Genomic DNA, 9,234 nt, shown 5'->3' on the forward strand with positions numbered 1-9,234 from the left:
CGTTTTCAATCTGAGGTGAGTCTGCTGAAACCAAAAGTGTGATCTTTCCTTTTAAGTTTCAGTTTTAATATTTTAGAATGCCGTTTTTCAATCATGAAATTTGAGTTGCGGATGTATCTCTTCATTAAATATTATTTTTAGCATTTCGTCGCGGATGACTATATTATGATAACATGTTTTTTCACATCGAACTCATAATTCCCCACGCGAACAAAAAAGCAATTAATGTCGTCATTGTGTAACAATATATGTATATGCCGAGGGAAATTTTTGATTTAGGGAGAATAAACACCGGCGTAAAGATGTTTAAAACACGCCATGCTGACGAAAAAATTCAAAATAAGTAAAGTACTTATAAGTAAAGTATCTAACTTGCTCAGAAATATTAATCTGAAAGAAACAATTTTAACATTTATTTTGGGGCTCCGCGAATAATATTCAACTTTTCAAGGGCTCCGCAACACCAAAAGTTTGAGAACCCCTGGTCTAAGACATCGAAAATGTCATGTTACGTCAAAAAGTAATTTCAGATCTCTTGTTTTCGTAAACTGATATATGGAACTCTAAAAGTATATCTTAAACATTTAGGCAGTAAACGTTCATATAATTTCAATTTTCGCCACCACAAACTTTAGACATTCAACGAGGTTTTGTCGAAACTTACGCCCGAAGATCGATTCGCCCTGAAATCTGCAAAAACCTGTCTTGCTAACAATTCAACCGTAGTTTTAGGACTCACGACTCATCTGAAACATAAAAACTATCTATGTGTTCATGAAATTCATACACTATGCGTTACTATACATACACAACACCATCGCGTCATCAATCATGCTGTACTGAACTCGAATATTCGCCCAAACGGATATTGTCGGTGAAGTAATGGAATCTGATACTTCCATTGAAGACGCATTATTAGTCGAAATATACACGATTAAGTATGACCATGCAACCGACCACAGGGATTTACACGCAATGTTATTACAATCACATATGACCAGTGTTAAAGTTTTTACGAGGTTTATCAACCCGTTGACTGTAAAGTAAATTACCAATCTCTGTCCTAACCTATAAGTGGAAAACCTTTTGACAATATCCATTATGGTATTATTCAGATCCAAGCCAAACCAACCCCTAATGACTGGTGTTAGGAAAATGAGAAATATGGTTTCGCCTTTCCAGTCATTATTTCGGATAATAATAATTATTTTGATTTCCTCGCAAAAATATATAAAGAACATCAACGAGCACACAAACAATAAGTTAAAACGGGAGAACATGAAAAAGTTTGGGTTTAATAGGTAGAAATACGTGTGACAGTTTACCTAAGTAACAAATTCAAACATATATCACCAAACGCAGCATACATAAAACAGTCAACCATTGCAACACGTGGTTTTAGTTTGTATAAAATGGAAACCGTTACGTGAACTAGTTTTTTCACTTATCGATCGCGAGGTTGAACTGCTCCAAATTTGGCATGTGCATTCATCATATCTCGGTTCAAAAGCATATTGATTTTGAATGATTTATGTCGTATAATTAGCGAGTTATTAATTAATTAGTGATGAGACACGCGGTGTCGCTATCGAGTCAGAGCGGAGAATACACGCTGCTAGATCGATAAGTCCGCAGTTTCTGATCGCTATCTCGTTTACTTAAAGGTGAGTGCCGGTAACTTTTCTCAGAGATAAGATTCCTCTACTTCCGAGTGAGTGCCCGTAACTTTTCTCAGAGATGAGTTTCCTCTACTTCCGAGTGAGTGTTTGTAACTTTGCTCAGAGACGAGTCTCCCTTACTTTCGAGTGAATACTCGTAACTTTGGTCAGCGATGATTCTTTTTCACTTCTGAGTGAGTACCCGTAACTTTGCTTAGAGATAAATTTTCTTTACTTCTGAGTGAGTGCCCGTAACTTTGCTTAGAGATGAGACTCCATTACTTCTGAGTGAGTGCCAGTAACTTTACTCAGAGATGAGTCCCCTTTACTTTTGAGCGAGTGCCCGTAACTTTGCTCAGAGATGAGTCTCCTTTACTTCTGAGTGAGTGCCCGTAACTATGCTCAGAGATGAGTCTCCTTTACTTCTGAGTGAGTGCCCGTAATTTTGTTCAGAGATGAGTCTCATTTACTTCCGAATGAGTGCCCGTTACTTTGCTCAGAGATGAGTCTCCTTTACTTCTGAGTGAGTGCCCATACCTTTGCTCAGAGATGAGTCTCCTTTACTTTTGAGTGAGTGCCATAACTTCGCTCAGAGATGAGTCTCCTTTACTCCTGGGTGAGTACCTGTTATTTTGCTGAGAGATGAGTCTCCTTCACTTCTAAGGGAGTGCCCGTAATTTTGCTCAGTGATGAGTCTCCTTTACTTCTGAGTGATTGCCCGTAATTTTGCTCAGAGATGAGTCTCTTTTACTTCTGAGTGAGGGCCCTTAATTTTGCTCAGAGATGAGTCTCCTTTACTTTTAAGCAAGTGCCCCTAACTTTACTCAAAGTCGAGTATTCTTTACTTTTGGGTGAGTGCGTTTTTATTATGCGCAATGTTTTTTGTTGATTGGTCTCTTTCCTACCCATGATACTCATAATTATGGTAGGCGTGGTAACTTTCACGCATGAGTGATTTTCTATTTACAATTGATTAGTCTTAAAGCGATGAACAAATAAATGAACACGAAAGCCAAAGCTAAGTAGTACAGGTATCTGATCTTTTACATTAGACAGCACACGACTTCGCGTCACCACCAGATCGCGATCACAGAACCGCCACAGAAAGAGCAAGTTTTAACTTCGTCGACGAAGTTCTGTGAGATTTTGAGCTGGTTTTATATTTCACAGTTGACACCAGGATTTCTTTTTCATGATGGTGGAAGATTCAATATTACCTTAGGTTTTTTTCTTGGGATTTCCAAGTCAAGTCCAGCAAATAAAAAGGAGAGTTTTACACAAAATGCGCGTTCTCAACATTGTTTAATGTTAACAGGAACATTTTTGACGGCAATTTTGAAGTATTGGATAAAAAAAAGGTAATCCCAGCCCACAATTCACCTTGTTTTGATTTTAGTGAACATATGTTTCTAAACACCTACCAAACGTGAAGAGTGCCGTAGGCACATGAAATTTTGCGAATTTCAATGCTTAGAAAATAATTTTAGACTGTCGCGGGCCTAAACAAAACTTATATTGTCCACTGTTTTATTTTCAATATGTTATATTGCGGTTTTTCAATCAAAAAAATTTGGTGGCGGATCCACTCCTTAATTTGTCCTTAGAATCTCGCCGTCGATGAAGGTATAATACCTTCCACCGGATGCACAATTCCGTGCGAGTACAAAAATAATTATCATCGTTATCGTAACACAAATTTGTGATTTAGAGACAATAAGCACCAATAAAAAGGCGTCTACGGTCTAAATAACACTTCATGATGATGAAAAAACACACGGCGATTTTAGCAGAAGGCAGCTGCACGCGTTATCGGCGACTTTTTCAGTTTTCAAAAAAAAAACTCAAAAAGAGGGTTTGAATCAGGCAGTGCTTTATTACCTAAACTCAAAACCAGTACCGGTACTATTGTTTTATGAATAAACAAGGTTTTAGGTTTTCTTTGAATAAAACCAAACCGCCATAAAAATATTGAGTTTTCTGGTTTTATGAGGTTTGTACGGTGACCGATACTTCTTAGAAACCGATCCGTTCTATAAATGTTTCCCAGAGCATACTCTATATCAGGGCTACTCAAATATTTTCACTAAAGGTCTGGTTACAAAACTTGAAAATTATCGCGGTCCGTTCATTCTAAAAATTATATTTTAACTAATCAAACAAAATTTCAAATTCGTCGTTTGAAAAAAAAATGGAGGAGTGATCAATATCATGTATTGGTAACGAAAGCTGACTTTACTGGGAAAATGTGAATTATTCGGTCCCATAGGACCTAGGAAATTTAAAAAAATAATGCTTCCTAGTAACTCAAATTGTCTTTAAGACTGAAAATTGGGAATATTTTAGCTGTGGAAAAAGACGTTCGAATTCGGACCACGTTCCGTGAGTTGAGTAGCCATGATCTATATCAGCTTGACGTTTGGCATATTTGTTAAGCGTTCGGAAGACGCTGCCAATCACACCTATCTTGGTTTGATTCCTGTGGGGTATAATCAATTGCAAGAAGATTTACACTTCGTGGGATCACAGGTTCGAATTCCATGCGGAGATGATCATGTGGGAGAGGAATGCTGGACTCTTTGACGCCGTAGGGTGGTTCACATAACCGCTGGTCGGTTACGGCTTCTTCCACACTACTAAATAAAATGGCTATCTAATCCCATACCCGATCTGGACTGGTAACCGGACGAGAGGCCGTGGTTCGCATATGATTAAGCCGTCTTATCGGCTTTCGCCTTCCCCAGGATAAATATGTAAATCCTATCCTATCTTGATTGCTTGACTCTTCACCATAGCGCATGGTTCACCCGACTGCTGGTCGGTTACAGCAAGAGGCGATGGGCTAGCAATACGATTAAGCCATCTTATCAACTTTCCTCTTTCCGGAATGAATATGAAACTATGTGGTAAAGTTGCTTTAGACTCCTTCATCAATATACTTTGGCTTCCTCCACTATAAAGTCCATGCTACTGAAACAAATAACTGGCTAACTAAACCTACACTCGGCCGGGACTGGTAACCGGACGAGAGGTCATGTTTCACCATATGATTAAGCTGTCTTTATCCTGTAACAGTATATAAGTATAAGTATAAGTTTATTTCGACTCCATACTCAGCATAACAATACATTTGACAGATAAAAACAAATGAATAAAAACTGATTATGAAATCAGGGGAGCAAACAAAACCTTAGATAAGGTTTATAACGTACAAAATATAAGATGGAAGGTTTTGCCATGAGGAAGTGGTACGTGTTTACTCACCTAAAATTATTAAGTTATTTCACACACTCTCACATCCACCCACCAACCACACACACACACACACAACCACTGAGAAGTTATTTAAGTAAGAATAAAACGCGATAAATTTAGGGTATACTAAACAGTAAACAAAAAAAATAAATAAATACTAGAAAAGAAAAAAAAAATTGCCACACCATATTGATATTTTTGTAATGGTTGCCATTGCCAAATTGATCGATCTTCTAATCGTTAATTAAAATATAAAAGGAAGATTCTATTGAAAACATATTGCCAAGCTGATTATAGTTGGAGTCAAATGCCAAGTTGCCCAACCAAAGTTGCCAGAATTGGGTGCATGAAGAGGTGGGCGAGACCATTTCATTCCCCGAATTAGAGACTATTATTGCCAAATTATAGTCCAGATTGTAATAAGTAATTAAAGTTACCGGTGACAGTAAAATTACTATAATTAAGTAAAGTAGGATGTGGAAATAAATTGGTTACAAGGGGTGTAAGTGAGGTTTTTCATTCTTGGGTATTGATTTCAGACAAGGATATAGGAATAGGGTTGTTATTTCACAGGATATCGGAGTCTTTTTTTGATTTTTTCCTTACGTGTTTTACTTCATTTAATCACTTCGAAGTAACCTGAAAAAAAATAAAAATAAAACCGCGAGTAGATGTTTCAATGATTGGGTGAAGGAGAACGCTCTGAACTATTTATTACAGGCAAAAAATATTTGTTTAATTAAATGGGATGTATTGTCATTATATAGCAATGGATAGATGATCTATGATGACATTCTGCGTGGGACAGAGAAATATTTATCACACCATGCAAAAAACACACAAAATTATACCTTGGCCAACAAGTCAACTCAAACACCATGCCTTAACATAAAAGGCATGCATGCATAAATGATATAAAAACCACATCCAATTACAATGACCCACAGCAAATTAAAATCTGAAGGGGAGAATCCAACATAGCTCTACTGCTCGCCTAGTTGCAATAATTAGTAACCTTGCAGGAACAATATTGTACTATCTACCACCACTCAAACATAAGACCAAGCGTGTATGATAAGGACATCACAGCTGGAAAACGATAAAAACACGAGCGTGAAGTGATAGAATGTGTGCAGTTATTTAAAGAAAATACCATCCGGGTACGTTAGCTACCTATATTTTTAAAAAAAATGCATGTCACAATACCATTTCTTTGGTGCTGGACTAGTTCTGGCCAAGTCATGGCAAGATATAACAATATTATAATAGCTGTTCAACATTTTCATTAAAACAATAATGTGCAAGTGTGGAGTGTCCCAAGTTTTTGTCATCGAATACCACCAGTAGTAATTTTTAATATTTGGAAACTAAATGAGACTTGACTTGTTTTTGAAAGGATTTTTTGGACTTTAATGTCTTCAAATTTAAGGGAAGAGAATTCCAAAGTTTGGGTCCAGTAAAAGACAAGGAATGCTGACTCACGGATTTACTCAAGAAAGGTACGAATAAATCAGAACTACTTCTTCGGTTGGAGGTATTTTTGACAAGTATGTCATTAAAGCAATTGGGCAGCGCATTATTATGGAAGTCGTGAGCTGGAGATAATATTTCAAATTTCATCATATCTTCAACCTTAAGTATATTTAGTGATTTGAGGTAAGAGTCTACACTTTCACGTTTTCTTTTACCAAAAACTATTCTTAAAAAATTATTACAAATACTCTGCAGGTTTGAGACAAGTGTTTTATTACCATGAAGCCAGACTGAACAACAATATCGAATATGGCTAAGTAGTAATGATTGAAACATTGCTAGTAGAGCTGATTGATCAACACACTGGGATACTTTGGCAGAAACTGCTAGGTTTCTTTTGTTTTACCAATAACATGCATTATTTGTGATTTCCATGACAGATTTTCATCAAAGATAACTCCTAGAAATTTTATTTCTTTCACTCTTTCAATTTCATTGCCATTGAGCAGTAGTTTTTTTTAACAACTCACACTTTTATGCTTGCTTGGATGGAATAATACAAATTTAGTTTTGTTAGCATTCAGAGATAATTTATTAACTAACATCCAGCTATGAATGTTGGTTAGTTCTTGGTTTGCAACTGTGAATAAATCTTCAAGGTTTTTCCCCCATGAAGAATCAAGTTAGTGTCATCAGCAAACATGATCGACTCGGAGGATTTTAGACACCTGGACATGTCATTAATGTAAGCTAGAATAAATAATGGACCAAGTAAAGATCCTTGTGGAACTCCGTGCTTCATGACACTAATATTTGTAGAGAATGAGTTGTCATATTGCACAATTTGCTTCCTGTCTTGAAGGTAGCTCTTGATCCAATTGAATGGAACGCCTCTAATTCCATAGTGATAGAACTTACTTAAGAGGATGGAATGGTCAATGGTGTCAAAAGCTTTTGAGATATCAAGAAAAATTCCAATTGCATGTTGTTTGCATTCAAACGCATTGGTCAGTTTGTGTACCAAAACATTAGCACCCATAGCAGTGGAGTGATGGTTGCGGAAACCAAATTGATGAGAGTGGAAAACATTGTTAGTTTCAAAGAAGTTTGACATTCTACTATACATTGTTTTTTCAAGAATCTTAGAAAATGATGGTAAAAGACTAATAGGTCTATAATTTCCAAGATCTGAAACGCTACCCTTTTTAAATAGAGGAAGAACTTTAGATGTCTTAAAGTTTTCAATGAATAATCCACTAGATCAGGGGTGTCAAACTCGTGGGTTTTCGAGGGCCGCATTGCATTTTGAGAATTTTGGGAAGCCAATTTTTAGATAAGTATAGTTTGTGACATATATTGTAATGCATTTAAACAGCCGAATGAAGTTTTGGTATCTTCTCGAATTTCAAATGCCATTTACATATTAATTTTTGCATAATATTATTGCAATTTACTGTATTTATTACAAAAAATCATAAATTTTTATGTACAACTATCCAAAACATTTTTGAACTAAGTTTTGGTAAGAAAAGAACAATACATACACTAAAAAAAACTTGATCTAAATATATAAGCCTAGAATTTACAAAAATACTACAGAAAAAACTGTTTGTACGTTTGGCATCTCTTTTGTGCCACAAGCTTACTAATATCAGGCTGAAATGATTTTACAAAACCAACTCTAATTAAAGAGGCGACATGATCATCGGTTATTCTGGATCGTTGAGAATGTTTGATTCATTTCAGTAATACAAAAATATTACGTTTATCATTGCATGTATAGATCAGTAAACAAACAAATGACTGACTTTTCGGACTAGATATTTCCTACCATTATGTGGCATACGTGGACCGCTTGAGTTATGATTCATATTGATTTTCAGTAACTAGGTATCCTTATAATTATGATAATATACAAACATTTTGTATATTTAGTACAAGTTGATCTCTAAAATTGTCATATTGACTGCTGTATTCTTTCATTGTACTGATGAAAATGTGACAAATTAAACAATGTGCTTTAGAATTTTGAGAAATGTAGAAATATTGCAACTCCCATTTTTTTTTATCAAAAATGCCACCTTCTTCATGTACTTTGCATTTTATTTAATCCTTGAAGTGTTTTTTAAGTTATCTTTTGCTAGCTTGAGGTGTATCCAATTGGGTCCAATTGCAAACAAAAAATTTTAATTTTTCAAAACTACATTCAGCAAATTTTGGTTTATATTACAAATATTGTTAAGCGTTCAAGGGCCGCATTGGAAGTGCTCTGGGGCCGCATGTTTGACACCCCTGCACTAGATAGTGAAAGATTGGGATATATATGTCAGGATATCAATAATATGTTCTGAAACATATTTCAATATTTTGAATGGAATACCCTCGATTCCAAAACTTGACTTGGGCTTCATATCGCGTATGATATTTTTTATTTCTAATGATGTGGTTGGCCTTAAGAACATGGATGAGGATTCTTGCTTCCCAAGATATGAAATGTAATTTTTGTCACAGCCAGCTGGTTGTGGCATACAGTCGAGCAGGCTTTGTGCCACTTGGGAAAAGTGTTCGTTAAATTTATTTGCAGTTTGTGTATTACTGCAATCAATTCCAATCAAAGGACAAGAATTTGTTTTATTTTTACCAATAAGTTCATTAATTGTTTTCCACACTGCCTTGATGTTGCCTTTGTGAGAAGCAAATTTAGATTTGTAATAATTTGATTTCTTTTTGTGGAGCACTCGAGTATAAAGGTTCCTGCATTCATTGAACTGTAATTTGTGCTTGTCATTTATGTTTTTATTGTTTATTAATTTCTTATAAAGTTTTTGTTCGAATTTGTTGAGTTTGCGTA

The 9,234-nt window shown here is 35.7% G+C and overlaps 1 protein-coding gene across 1 annotated transcript in view; it reads left to right on the top strand.

The window, feature by feature from the left end:
- Positions 1-9,234, top strand: part of LOC120335200 (N-acetylglucosamine-1-phosphodiester alpha-N-acetylglucosaminidase-like) — a 220,740-nt gene that overhangs the window by 188,849 nt on the left and 22,657 nt on the right. The window lies entirely within an intron of this gene.

Source organism: Styela clava, chromosome 1 (genome assembly GCF_964204865.1).
Source record: "Styela clava chromosome 1, kaStyClav1.hap1.2, whole genome shotgun sequence".
Lineage (NCBI taxonomy): Eukaryota > Metazoa > Chordata > Ascidiacea > Stolidobranchia > Styelidae > Styela > Styela clava.